We start from the raw sequence: 12,281 nt of genomic DNA, 5'->3' as shown, positions 1-12,281 counted from the left end.
ACTTAAAAATGTAGCTTATATAAGGTAGCTTATGGAATTGTTTGGGTAGTTGAACACTAAAAGAAAGAATTTTATTCCATGCACTTTTTTTAAAGTAAAAATTTTACATTTTTGATTCACACCAACTGGCACAGAAAAATAGGCTCAAGTGTCTGGCTTTCCCCAGTGCATAGAGATGTTTCTGCTATTGAATACGCTCCCCAGAAGAATGTTACAGTAGCAATGACTGTGCTTTCCTGTGTATTTCTTGCTATTGGCAGTGTCTTGCCCCTAGTATTCTCTTGATGTATCTTGGTGTGTATATGTGATGCATTTTTCCTGAATTTGAATACATAAAACATGTATTCAGTTATGGATGTAAATATATATATATTTTTCTGCAATCTCTGTGCTTTTGCCTTCAGTGATGTGTTACTGGAGTGATGGGAAGGGGGGAAGTACTGAAATCAGGCTTTCTTGAAGGCAAGAAAATAAAAACAATTTGTTTCTATGTATCTGCATTAGGCAGGTGTAAAGTAACTGGAAAGCAGAAGGGACCAGAGGAATAACTATGGGCCACAACACCCCAGTACACAAAGGTATCTGTAGGACTTCAGTGCTCTGGGAGAAATGGTACAGTGATGTCTCAGGGCTGGTTTCCTGAGGCTCTAGGGTAATCTGGAGGAAGGGATTTAAAGACTACTACTTTGTCACCTGGGATGGTGTAAAATATCCTGTGCTAAATTGCAGCAACTTCTGTTTGTGGAGAAGCAGGTGGAACACCGTGGACACTGCACCTTTCCCACCTGCTGCTGTTTCTGGATGTGCCACCCCAAAGGTAGGAGAGGAACAGTTAAGACAGCTTGGTGCTACCTATAGCTCCCTGCCTACAGAACTCTTTTTTGCACTTTAGTGATGTCATTTCCTTCTGCGTGGTGCTGTCTGTGGGTTGTGCCAAGGACTTTGCTCTTTTTATAGGCCACAGAGAACTGTTTCAAATTGTCAGGTGGCTGTTGCTAACCCACTGTGACAAGCGGGGCTGGGTGAGCCAGCAGCCCTGCTGCTGGAGCTGGCTGTGTCTGGTAAGTCACATTTCTGTCCTGCTCTCGTGCAGTGGATTTAAAGATGAGTGAAGCTGTTGCAGGTCAGACTGGTGACTGAATGTTTTCCCCTAAATATTTTTAAGTGAACTGGACTTAGCTTCAAAATATTAATACTCTAAAAACCATTCCCATTAGGGTAGAACATCAACAAATGTTGAGGACTATTTCACTGAAAGTTACGCTGAGCACTTGGGAAGCAGAGAGCCTGGCTTACTTCACTGAGACCACAGAACCTGTGGACATGAACAGAAGATGGCATGACTAGTGATAGCCAAGTGTTTGTGCAGGTAATTATATGTAAGAGGTGAATAGTCACTAATAGTGACAAATAGTCAGTAAACCTGGCTGAAATCCTGAAAGCAGTATTCTGGCCAAGGGTACCAAGCAGTGGATTTTCTGAAGACTTGCAGGACTTCTTGTTTAGCTCTGTATCCGACAGCTTTAGCATTTAGAAGCCTCTCCTTGCTCCAGTGTTTGCATTTAAAGACTTGTCTTACCACCATGTTGGTGGTGTTTGTAGCTTTGTTTTATTGCATGAAGGAATTATACTTCTGCTCCTGTGGGGCCCTTGGTGTGGTACTGCTTTATGTTATTGTTCAGATACATACCCAGATCCTTGCTGTGTTTGACGAATAATGCGAGTTGGAAGTGGGAGAGGCATTTTACTGGCAGATGCATTTTCCTCTAAGGTATCCACCTCTAAAAATACTAATTAGTAATTGCATTCTTAGACTGAGTAACTACAAATACTAGAGCAACTTGGTTTGCAATCTAAGCCTTGGAGAACACTTCTACCCCAGAAAAGTAATCATCATGTTTTATGACATGCAGGTAATTTGGCAATAAGGAATCACTTGATGGGTCACTGGGACTGGGAGAGGAATAACTTGATGATGATGTTACAGAGTGCATATTTTGATAAAATGTCAGACAGGCACGGCAGAACAGACAGGAGATGTGGAAGATAGGGAGGCACTGGTTTCTGTGTCTACTGTCTGATAAACTTACTACTTCACTGTGGGCTTCCTTTGTGCTCACAGGCCAGCTGGGGAAGTACAGTCTGCCTCTGTCAGTGTTACTGTTGATGGAACAGTGGCTCACTTCTCTGGGTAAATAACTTTAAACAGAAATGTGGTATCATATTACTCTAGCAATACTCAAATGCAGTAAACATCCTTGTGTCAAAACTGTGCTTCTCCTTTAACCCTCGGGGATGCAAACATAATCCAAGGTACTGTATCTTGATCTGTTCCTTAGTTCGTTCTTCTGTAGATTCTGAAAAGCTAAGTGATACTCTGGTCAAACCAGTTGCAAACCACTGCAGGTGTTTTTGTACAGTGAAAAAAATTACTTGCTTCTGTCTAGAAGCTGTCCTCCATCAGGCTAATCCCACACACAAGCTACTACAGAAAAAATACCTCTTTCAAAACTTGCACTTAAGAGTACCTGAAATGTAGTCTCTCAAGGTTTTTCTGATATTGGCTGTTTCCCTCCAGACATCAGTCTTCAGATGCTGCCTAGTTCTGGTTTCAGAGTGTGATGCTGATTCAACACTGCCTTGACATCCAAAGAGTATTTTTCAGCTTTTTGAATAACTTCTATTAGAGACTCAAGCTATTTGAGAGTTGGTCATGTTTTGAAGTACAACAGTGACAAACTGTAACCATCCCATCTGTTTTTAAGGAGTTTTTAATGTACAAATTTGTAGCAAGTCTCAAAAAAAAAAAATAATCCAGTACACTTTTGCTGCCAGCTTTCCTTTTATGGTCTTGGGAGAAATTCAGATGTTTCTCAGCCAGATCTGTAGGGAGTTGAACCAGCATTATTAGTTCTCAAAGATATGTGTATCAACAAATATTTTGCTGTCTGAATGCAGCAATTCTCCATTTATTTCAGTAGAAGTGCATTACTCTCCAGAGAGGATCTTGGCCTACAGTATCTAGGCTCCCTAATCTGGTTACTAATTGAGGGCTTGGAAGCTAATATGTAAACATACATTGTGGCCTGCTACATCAGTCACTGTTCAGCGGTCTCTGCATCATAGTGCTAGTGACATGCGATGAATCTAAGAACTAGAATTTACAAATAAATTAATATTTTCCTTCGTTAATGGCAGTGAATATACAGTGGTTTTGTCTTTAAAACAAATACTGCATGGTGTGGTCTGAGGGGTTTTTTCCAAGGAAGGAAGTAAGTAGCAGCTGATCAAACACTTGCCAAATCAGTGGCTTGGCTTACATTGATTTGAGTGAAAAATGACTCTCAAGTTTAACTGAGCAGTTTCTAGATTGGTTCTGGTGTACATAGCAATGCTTGTATTCTTGTTATGTCATTTGTTACTCAAGGAACATTGTCAAGAAGGCATGCCAGGTGATGTAACACAGCTGATTTCAAAGGATATGGTTCAACAGTTGCTGGCATTTTGTTCCTTTGCAGCATCCTCAGGGTTATTTTCTCAGTATTTTTAAATCCAAAATATTGATCTTAGGAGCAGTTTACTGTTGAAACATGTGATGTGTGTGGGCTTATTATTTAATGAAACTGCATGCGCCCTTAGTTTGATAAGGATTTCAGTAAGTATTTGGTCTGAATCCTGTAATCCTGCACAATGCACTGGGAGTTGCCATGATATGCAAGAGTCATTTCTTTGTGAAATTCTTCCCCAGTATATCTTCTGTTGACATTTACACTCTTGGTCTTGTCCCCAGCCACTGTGCCCGCTGTCAGAATGTCTGTGTGCCTTGAAGCAGCCACTTTGAGCAGATGGGAGGGACAAACACAATATTCCTGACTTCAGTGCTGATTTAGCTACTGAGATGAATTTTAGCCCTGTCTTTATACCAGGCCAGTCCTGTCCATGCCTTTTGTGTGGCCCTGAAAATAAGTTGTGTGACAAAATGTTGTGGCTGATTCTCATGGTATGCAACCACATAGGGTGAATAAGTTTGATATCCATCCAGGTAGGGGTCATTGGGATGTCCCTGTGGGTTTTGCCTTAATTCTGTGTAGCTATCCAATTGCATGTTGTACTTACCCACTCTGCAAGGCACAGCCCTACTAGTTTAGCCTAGCAAGCATGCCTTACAGGTAATGACAGCAGCCCAGTAAGATAGAAACATCTGCAACTAGGGTCACCGTACCATAGTCTGCCACAGTGTGGAGCCAGCTGACAGTGCTACATTGTCTTCCTTAACCTTTTTTTTTGTTTGTTTGTTTACTGGCATAAGTATCGAAGTTTTGCTCAACCATGAGAGTAGTACCTATTCAAACAGATAATTAGAGAGAGATTACTTTTAATTAAACTTCAAACCTAATGAAAACATATTAGCAAACATTTGCTTCTATGGTATAGTTTGGATACTTACCCCTAGAACATGTATTTCTTTTTTGTGTAGGTGGTGTTAGTGGTGCAGCTCTGACGTCTGAGCTGTCAGCTTTTGCATCACCATTCTCGGCAGAATGACATTCACCCTGGCAAACCCCCATAAAGCCTGCTGTGCCCTGGCACGGGTCACGGAGGTGATTGTTAGGGCAGACACACATTCAATATGCAGACAGTAAGGGGTGCAGGAGGGCTGCAGTTACTCTTCCACCCCGTCAGAGCAGTGACCTTACACTACCCAACATCAGCCCCATTTTATTTAATACTTCATGCATAGCTAAATTATTCTGGGTTTGGAAAAAGGAAGTCAGAAGGGGAACCAAGAACTTCATATCATGTGAACACTTCAATATGTTACAGGGCAGTAACTGTTGCACTGACAGTATGTTTAAATACTGAGATATTTTGAGGATTACTGTAAAATCAGTGGTGGGAGCCATTTGTTTTGCTTTGTTGCACAGACTGTACTTACATTTTTTGCATGGTTACATAGTTTAGTACTTGTGCCTTTACTTCTCTGTTGTGAGGATACATTTTATTTTCACATTTTATCTCCCATTTTGGGCACTTTTTATATACACTTGTTTCATTTGATCTTCATCTCTGGTTTTCGTGTAATGTACATGTGTATATATAAAATAGATCAGATTTGTATTCATGTGCCTCTGAGATGTAAAAAATGCTCATTTTGTACAGTTTTTTTTAGAAGTACTAGGTCATGGTCTAAACTACGTAGCAAATTAAATTTAACATAATTAGCAGTTCTTTGTCTTATTTTAGAAATGTTGTGTCAGATGGCTGGTCTCTTTTGTAAGGCAATGTCACACACTCCACAAATTTATTGTTCTAGTACTGTTATGAGACCGATTCTATCATGTTGTTGGTTTCAGTTAATTCAAAATAATAAAACACCTAACTAAATGTTACAGTCCCAACTTGGCAATTACAGTTTTTATTTGCACTAAAGCCAATTTTTTGTATGTGAAATGGACATCAGACCAAAATCTCATTTGAACATCTTGTCTATTTCAGGTTAACTTCAAGTTCTGGTATTATTTTTGTGGGAGTGGGCAACTGATTTGCATTACCCATGGAAATGGAAAGACAAATAGCATTACCCAATCCATAGACCCTCCTTCTTAGAAAGGGTAAAATGCTTTCGATTACTACTTCTGTTCCATCCCTGGCTCCTGTGGCAGCTTTTCCTGAGGACAGACCCTGGATCTGCATGACTAGAGATCTTCCTCTTGCAGATGTGAGAAATTGGGTGTCTCACTTTTCACATTTTGGCCACTGTGAAATAAACTCCTTCCCTTGGGGTTTGTAGCACAGCACTCTCCTGCAGCATTTGGGAAGCTAAATAGATGCATTGAGAGACTGGGCCATCTGTAACTCTGACAATCGGGGACCTGGTCCTAGGAGTGTTGTTCCCTCACACCAACCTCTTTGTGAGCTGGTGCTTTCATTTCTTGTGTGTTGACCCCCTCATCTGGTGAGATGCTTGAATTGTTCCCTCTCTTGCACCGTGTGGTGTATTAATACCCCATGCATCAGCCACTGGACACAGTGAGATAAGAAATCGTGGTAAGTCACAACAAAGGAATCACCAATATCCCCTAAATCTCCCAAAATACAAAGTTTAGATCTATAAAATAATATGTTCCCTTTTCATGGAGCAGAATTTTTTAAACTGAATTTGGCATCCACTTGATGGATTATAAAGCTGCCTGAGAAGCAAGGAGGTGGTTTTATTTTTTACTTCAAAGGCTGCTTAGTATGAAAATGGGCAAAGTCCACTCACTCCATTGTTACTGAAAAAAAACTGAAAAAAGCAGCCTGCCAAAGTGGCATATGACTATTTTTAATCTCGTTCTGTAATTTATAACACAAGTGATGTCAGTACTGTTGCAATGTGCCATTACACTATTTTCTCTGTATTTTCTTGAAATACTTTCTGAGGACAACAAAGCTGTCCTTGCTAATGTGGATCCTTTCAGGTAGCTGTAATGTACAATCAGATATGTAAATAAATGATTTGTTTTCCCTGCATGACTAAAATGTTGTCTGTAGTGGGTGACTGATTCACTGTCCCTCCTCACCCTGCATCCCTGGCACATGCAGTGTATACCCACCTCTATTTCTGTACTCCATTTAAAGATTGCACAGTTCAGCTCTCGCTTGCCCAAATGCCAACTTCATTAGCTTTGGCTGAATTACACAGATGTCACTAGGGAATGAGTTTGTCTCAGTATGTCCCTTATCTGACAGCCACAACTCTGTAATATTTCCAAGAGCTTTGTGGGATACATAATGCTGAAGCTTCACAGGACCAACCTGTTAATCTCTCCACCCACGGTGCTCCCCTTCTCAATTGATGGGAACTCCAGCTGTGAGCTGTTTGCAGGATTTGGAGCCAGCTTTTTAGTCTGACTTAATTACTTACTGACCTGTGTGGCTAATGACAATGTGCTCTGACTCCTTTCCTGGGAAGCAGCGAGCTGCTGTGGGATGTGCGAGGCCTGGGCAGGTCCTCGGGGGGCTCTGGTGCACAGTGGGTGGCCAGCACTGACCGCCCCAGGGCACACTCGGGGGCACTGGAGAGAGGAGGTTTACTGCTGGAGGCAACAGCTTTCCCACTGCTCCCCTGTGCCGGGGAGAAGCCTGAGGGAAAGCTCTGCCATGGGTGGCCCGGCAGCAGCCTGCCCCGTGCTCAGCTCCCAGGTGTGCTCGGATGAGCCCTCCTTGGAGCAGGACAGCAAAGTTTGCCCGTGAGGGGCCAGGGCGGCAGCAGGAAACCACAGGCAGCAGCCGGGGCCCATCGCCCGTGCGTTGTGGAGACTAAAGGAGACCCTTGGTTCAGTGCGGGCTCAGGCCAGGACTCACCAAATCGCCGTCCCCAGCAAAGGAGGCTGTGCGAGGCAGGAAGGCAGAGGACACACCGGTGCCTGCGACACCCCCTCGACAACGCTCTGAGGTAATTTTTTTTTTATCTTCTCCTGTCTGAGCTGCCAGACCCTCTGGCCCCTTCTCTGGTCTTTATTTTAACTGCTAGAGTGAAAAAATAACCTAGTAAGTGACTGGCTGTTTAGGTTCAAGGCTACTTTTTGCAAGAGTCTGTGTGGAGTGAGGGGAAGGCGCCACGGGCGTGGTCACCTCAGGGGCAGTGGCCCCGGGGCTGGTGTCTGGGCACCATTAATGAAAAGAGAGGACCATTAACTTGGGAAAACACTGCTGATAGAGGGGCCGCCTCAGGCTACATTGCTGCTGGGTGCTTGCTTCTTACTGGGAAAAATGGGGCCTTTCTATTGTGAGCTGGGGAAACTCCTGGGGTGAAGCATCTCCTCAAGCAGCCCTGTGCAGCTCGGTGCCCTGTCCTACCTGCCTAGCAGCATGTCAGAGGGAAACCATCAGAGTTAGCCTGGAAGTTCCAGCAAAGCCCACGCTGACATGGCTGCAGGGTGCAGAAGGCTCATAGCAGTGCTTCCACGGGGGGGGGAGGTGTTTAGTGGATAAAAGTTCACTTCCTGAAAAGTTACTGCTCCCACCCCCAGCCTGCTGATTCATCAGGTGTCACTTGTGCCCTTGATTTTTAAAAAAAGTGACTGTTTTGCACCTGTGTGAATGGTGGTGAAGGGTTTAAAGCCAGAGAACTCAGCCTGTGGTGTATTATTTAAAATCTGAAGTGGAGTCTAATGTGGTAAGATCTCTGCCTCCAGCTGGGTTTGAAGCAAGGGAAAGGGGGAAAGAGAATTTTAAAAATACTTAAGTGATCAGTTCAAGCCTTGCAGGGAAAATGTTTTCCTTTAAAAAGCATTTTGATTATCTTCAAGTGATCCTAGTGTGCAAACTGCTTTGATTTGGCTGTCGGTAGTTTCTAAACCTGGTATATGTCTTTTACGACATCATTTCATGTGGTTGCTGGGCAGCTTTTCTCCCAGTGAGTACAGATATTTGGGGAATCAGAGCAAAGACAGTGTATGAATAATCCATGGAGCGACTTACCTGCATGTTATCTGCTCAGGCTTCCCCATTCCCAGATTCCTCATGGCAGTGAGATGTTGGATATTCAGATTTATAACAGCAGGCTCAAAGAAAACTCCCTGCTGTGTATGCTAAACCACTTCACCAGAGAGACACGGAGCAGTTTTGTTCCCAAAGCTCAGCAGCTCAGCCTATCATGCTGTACTACTGACCTACTTCCAGATCAATTACTCACCGGTATGCAAGAAAGACACACTGGGAAAGTAAATCAGCTGTTACTCTGGGGATAGGAATACATCAACACTATGTATCACAAAGTCTGTAATAGTTTCTAACAAATGATGCTGTTCTTACTGGGCTGGGGAGAGCAGAGAGCCTTGGGTCATTTTGCAACCAGTAATTAAAGCTCAGAACTCCCTGGGAGGCGATTGGTTTCTTGCTCTTATCTTTTGGGGGGAAGAGGGAAAGGGGGTTTGAAGCCAGACAGAGGTTAAATGAGGTAGTAGCAGAATAGGAAATAGACTGCAGGAGTTCTGACTCCTGAAAACTTGGATGATGGCAAGGAGAGCTGTTACAAAGAGGAAACGCATCTCATGTGAGCACCAAGTGAGTATGCTGGCCAACTCCTCTAGTCTGGCAGCAGGCTCTGATCTCCTCACATTGTCTTGGCAGACACGTTTTGTTCAGCATAGTAGCCTCAAAGCTGTGACATTGATGCTTTCCCTTGCTCTGTTCACTGTTCTTGATGGCCCATTTTACAATGTTTTCCCATATCTCTGATGGGAGACGGGGGTCTGGGATGTGTCACTCCACTGTAAATGTCTTTTGACCCATGTAATGCAGCAGGGACTCTCCTAGCTTGCATAACTCAGAGTAAGTTTTGACCTTAGAGTCAGCTGCTTTTTGGATGCAAAAAGGGGGTTAGAGCATATGACTACTAAGTTGAAGATTGTCCCAGATGTATAACCATAACTATTTGGGTTAATGGTGACTTTAAAACAACTTTGCAGTGATAATGTGTCAACATGTCTTCTGGCATAGTGTTTAAACCTTTACTCCCTCATACCGAGAGCTTTGTGCCTTAGCTTGCTAACAGACAAGGTGGTTAATATTTTGATGCAATAGCATGTAACATAAGGCTTACAACTACAGTACAGACTGTTTCTGAAAAGAAAGAAGAGTGGATAACTGGGCTGTGGCAGCAAATTAGGTAATGGAACTTAGCTGCTGAAAGGTTGTGCTCGTTCTTTCCCTGTTGTACTGTAACACAAGCAAATTGAAGGTTGTGTTTTATGAAAACTGTCTCTTTTGGCCAGTGTGTGGCTTTTCTTAATGTGCTCAGGGGTTTTTTTAAAACCTGAGCAGTCACTGGGCAGGGTTGCTCTCAGCCCTTCAGTAGTTCTCTGGTCTGCCTGAGCAACACAGAAATAACCCCCAACCAAACCTGTCCTTTAGCCTCTTGGATCTAAGCATGGATTAAGCAGCTGAGTGCTGGCTGTACAAAGCCATGAATTGGGGGGGGGGGGGGGGTGCCCTTATTAAAAAAAGTTTGCTTTAATTCATGGAAATGCTGCGTAAGGGTGGTGTAAAGGTGCAGCCTTGAAGCCCCCCCTCAGCAGCCCCCACCCAGGGGAGCAGTGGGGTCGGGCGATGGGTGCAGCGAAGCTTTCTCCCAGCAGAGCATAGCTGGGCTCTTCGCACAGCTGCTGCCAGAGCTGGGGAGGGAGGAGGAGCACTGCCAGGGCTGCCATGTTCAGAGGGACGTTAAACACCGGCCACCTGAAACACAAAGTCCACGGCCACAGAGGGTACGGGATATGTCTGAAACAACCCAAACAGCTCCTGCCATCCTGTTGCTTTCAGCCTCTGGGTATCACTGGGGTGCTGGCTTCCCAAACGATTGTAGCATCCAAAAAGTAAGCCTTAGCATCAGAGACTGACTTGGAAATACTTGGCACAATATTTGTATTAACACCTAAAAATGGGACTTACCTTTACAAAAGCAACTGTTCCTCTTCAGAAAGAGCTGTTCAGACCTCATGTGTTTTATTTATTTTTGCAAGGAGCATACTGCATTAGCAGTATGCAGTCTTGTAATAAAGGTTGTGTAACTGGATCTGATTAAACAGTCAGTGGTGCCTGGTTACAAATTCACAGATACAGAGTGGAAAGAGGGATTGTATAATGTCAGATTGGTAGTAGATTCTAACTGTGCTTTTATTTTTTAAAAAATTTATTTTATTTTTGGTTGGTTGGTTTCTGTTTTTCAGCAGTATGTAAGCCAAAAAATACCAGATTACTTTCTGCTACCCAGCAATGGTTGAAAACTAGAAACCAGAATGAGAAATTTCTATGCAAAGCTAAATAATGGTTCAAAACCACATCCTTCAAATTATTCCCTCCTGCCCTACAGCTAGTGGTCATAAAAATGAGAGCTGATTCATTTCTTGGGTTTTAACCAAGCATTAGCCGTAAGATTAAATATTTGGTATCTGGAAACCCAAAGGAGGAAATATTAATAATGCAGTATTGTATTTATGATTTATGCTATTATGATTTTACTATGTAAACAGAATGTGATTGAAGTAAAATGTGAGAATTCAGTTTGAATATCAGGAAACACTTCCTGACACAAACCTATGTTAGATTGCCTGATATTGTACCGAGGGCAGGGGTGGAAACGCTGTTGCTTGGCTCACAGAGTGCTGGGAGGCAGCGTGCCGGGGCCGGGCAGGGGTGTGGGGCCTGGCGGGAGGTGGGGCCCCCCCGCAGGACCGTGCAGCGAGCAGGGCTTGCTCCCACTGTTCTTGTTTCGGGGGGGAGTCTCCCTCCCCCCAAAACTGGGGGCTGGGGCCAGCACACTCTCGTTAGCAGGTGCCAGGCACTGGAGAGCAACAGGGCTGAATGCATAAGCTTACCAGTAGACTTTTTTCATACAAAATAGCTACTGTTTGTTTCCTTGGGCAACGCTGTGTTTCTGTAGCAATGCCCAGCTTTACTCTGTCATGAGAAACATCAGGAGTTGTTCACCAGGGGAAAGAAAAACACACGTTCGCCAATACCGCCATGGTCTTTTTTTTGCGCCACCGTGCTGCCCTGGCGGGTGATGTCTGGTGGGACCTGGGGCAGGGCCGGCCGCGGGGGGCCGCAGGCTGCGGGGAGCCCCAGAGCCGTCCCGAGGGGTCTCGCTCCGGGGCCGGGGGGACGCGCTGGCCCACGACCCGCGCGTGCTCCCGTCCCAGCCACCCCCCGGGCGGTTCCGCGGCGCCGGCGCCGTCCGTTCCCGGTGCCCCACCCATGCCTGCAGGATCCACCCCGAGCCGCGCAGACGGGCGGCCTTCGGCTTCCCGCGGGGCCGCGGCCCCTGCCCCGCTCGGCCGTGGGGTCGGGGGTGTGGAGGGGTCCGGTCCCGCCCCGCCGCCGGCAGCTCCCCGGGCCCGGAGGCGCGCCCGCCGCTCGCCGGCTTCCACTGGCGGCGCGGGGGTGCAGCTAGCCCGTCAGGCGCGGTGGCCAAGTGGTAAGGCGTCGGTCTCGTAAACCGAAGATCGCGGGTTCGAACCCCGTCCGTGCCTGCCGAGGCAGCGCGGTGCGCTGGCAGCCCCGCCGCGGGGAGGCCGCGGACGCCGCCTCGTTTGCGGCTCGTTTTTGCTTTCGGGTGTGGGAGATCCGCTCCGGTGCCACGCTCTGACCCCGGGGAGCCCCACGCGGCGGGGAAGCTGCAGATCCCGGCGAGCGGGGCAACAGACACGTTGCGTGGCCGCAGTCCCCCGTGGATTTCCACGCAGTGGGGTGGCCTCGGTCCCCTCGAGTCTTCCGCCACAGAGCTGTTGGGGGTG

At 45.6% G+C, this 12,281-nt stretch overlaps 1 non-coding gene across 1 annotated transcript; it reads left to right on the top strand.

The window, feature by feature from the left end:
- Positions 1-11,945: 11,945 nt before the first annotated feature.
- On the top strand, positions 11,946-12,017 carry TRNAT-CGU. Its single transcript has one exon. It is a non-coding gene; the product is annotated as a tRNA-Thr (tRNA).
- The last annotated feature ends 264 nt before the right edge of the window (positions 12,018-12,281 follow it).

Source organism: Tyto alba, unplaced genomic scaffold (genome assembly GCF_018691265.1).
Source record: "Tyto alba isolate M040663 unplaced genomic scaffold, T.alba_DEE_v4.0 Super-Scaffold_39, whole genome shotgun sequence".
Taxonomy (NCBI): Eukaryota; Metazoa; Chordata; class Aves; order Strigiformes; family Tytonidae; genus Tyto; species Tyto alba.
This window is presented reverse-complemented; position numbering and strand designations above follow the sequence as displayed.